This window comes from Pseudomyrmex gracilis, unplaced genomic scaffold (assembly GCF_002006095.1).
Source record: "Pseudomyrmex gracilis isolate BER0280 unplaced genomic scaffold, ASM200609v1 scaffold_2302, whole genome shotgun sequence".
Taxonomy (NCBI): Eukaryota; Metazoa; Arthropoda; class Insecta; order Hymenoptera; family Formicidae; genus Pseudomyrmex; species Pseudomyrmex gracilis.
In genome coordinates, this window is record NW_018022886.1 from 1 (window position 1) to 2,685 (window position 2,685).

The 2,685-nt window shown below is 29.3% G+C and overlaps 1 pseudogene; it reads right to left on the reverse strand.

Annotated features, from left to right (window-relative positions):
- Positions 1-771: 771 nt before the first annotated feature.
- LOC109862738 lies at positions 772-2,078 on the reverse strand (annotated as a pseudogene).
- Between the last annotated feature and the right edge of the window lie 607 nt (positions 2,079-2,685).

The following is a 2,685-nucleotide window of genomic DNA, read 5'->3' on the forward strand; positions in this document are numbered from 1 at the left end:
GAGCACGCAAACACGAGTCTAACCTGTATGCCTCTCACATAAAAACAACACATGCTATATAGTCAAAACTGTGAACATATGATCGTGACGAGTGTACCAACACAACAACAACAAAAATTTTGAAATTAAAGTGTACTGAGCGCGCGAAATTCAAAGAGTCACCTTACTTTTTGATCACACCTCGTATATAAAGTTAGACAGTTATCTTGTTTACAAATTTGGCTACTGGACAAAATTATCCTCAAATTTATGAAAATGCCATGTGTGGACAAACAACATTTTGCTGTAGTACCCCTTATAAGCACTGTGAAGAAATAGACTGACTATATATATACTTGTATGTCTTCTTATAATCTCCTTATTTTATTTTCCAAGTATCTAGACCAATCTCAACAATCCGTTCCATACTTAACAAGAACTGATGCTGCACCTTCTTGCTTTTAAATCCAAATGGCTGATGCGTGTAAAAAGCAATTTGTAGAGATAATTCTCTCTGTAGTGATTGACAGCATTAACTGTTTCTAAAAGCTACAAAATAACATATATAATATTATCAAGAAAGATAATTACAAGAAAAATAAAACAACATTATATACATGTCATTTCCCCAAAAATTGTAGAAAAATGCATTAAAAAATGTATTTAATCAAAAAATTAAGATAATGGTATTTGTCAAATATATTCTGTTAAATTTTGGAGGAGAGTTACGTGTTTTTTGTCACACAAACATTGTACTATATGTACAATATAAATAAAACTTATATAAATGCACTATATAAATGCTTTTTTAAACATAAATTCCGCACTTGGCAATTCAAATAAAGAATATGCGCTCACTGCAATATTGTAAGTGAGCTAAAAAAGAAACAAAACTTTCAAATTATAAGAAAACCAAAATCATTTTAGTGTATATATAATATTTATATTAGTGTATATAAAATATTTTATATTGCTTTTACATTTGCGGCGACAGAAAAATATTGGCACTAAAAAATGTCTTTAATTTCGGGCGTGGCAATTTTTGCTAATATTTCCGACATTTCAATAATTGATTCTGATACTTTGACACAAAGATATTCCTGTAGCGAGTCTGACCAAATTTCGGAAGCAGTCTTATCAAAATGTTTATTATTTTATTTCTTAGATATGCTAACCAAGTTTGCATAACAATTATATATTAGATGATTATTTTTGAAGTTTACATGATATTTTGACATTTACCACATGACCGTACCAAGACCAGAGCCAAAGTCAAATTGTCTTCTACGTTTGAATTCTTTGTCACGTGTTCTGATCTTATCCAGAATCCTACATATATAACCGCATAATTTTGAACTTCTCTACCAAGCAGATACGTAAGTGAGCTTATTAAAATTAATTGGTTGCCAATTGTATACATTGGTCTTCAAAATTTGCCTTGCTCTTTTATCCGTACGAAATTTATGTCTTCTATAGATATTTTCTGATTACGATTAGCATTCAAACATTTTTCTACTTTTTGTAATTTTTCTGGCAGTTGTGATTGCTTCAGCGGCGAATGACGACCATGAGAATGGCAAAATAATTTTTTTACACTTTCTTTCAATTCTTTCAAGCTTATGTTATTTTTTCCTGAAAAGTAACATTATAAAATGGTGTACACAAGTTATTTTTCATATATTATAACAAATGTTACAATATATAATGTTACTATGACAACTTTACAATATATACAATATATTATTATATAAATGTTTGTAAACATATTAATGATATACCCAATTGTGTATTCTATATCTTTCAAGATATTTTCTATTTTCTTTGATGCCCATGCTCTAAGAATACTGGTGTTCTAGGTTTGACAATACCAGGATGATGCCTATATTTTAGGCTATTGTTAGAAATCAAATTTAATGTTTCATCATCGAGTATAGCTTTTGGCTTTGCTGACAACTAAAAATGCAAGTCTTATAGTATCATATTCTAATCTTATTTATTATATCTAAGCATGTGATGTCATACAATAGAAAATTTATATCACACATTGTAAAGATACTAAATCTTGTCCAATGTACTCTTGGCACAACTAGCTTCACCATATTTTATATAATAAAATTAAATCCAATAAGTCAACAATTCACACATGTCATAAAATACTCAACCTGTATGGAAAAAATAATAAAATAGTATAATTAATTAGGGGGGGTAATTGGGATTTCTCATATATGAGATGCAAATATAGCATCCTATATGAATTTTAGAATTGTTATTACAATTCGAATTTCACGTGTAAAAAAAAAAAAAAAAAATTTACACGTGAACACGTATATATGTATATATATACACGTATAATTTACGCACAACACCTAGCGAACGGCTCTCATGACCGAATTTACATATATTTATTAGATTGGAAAACTTCAGAGCCTTAAAAAGATTCTTTAATTGTTTAAAATAGTATAACTATATTAAAAAATTTATAACACATAAATACAAGAAACTGAAGAGACACGTTGTTAAATAAAACTACTACGTACTATTAACAATCACGCGAATGTTTGTAATGCGCTACATAACCTCTACAAAATTTGAGTGATTTTTCGATAGAATTTATGGGGCGGGTTCCGTTTGACCACAGTACGATTCGACACCGCTCGATTCGACACAGATTTATTCGACACCAAATTATTCGACACCGTACGATTC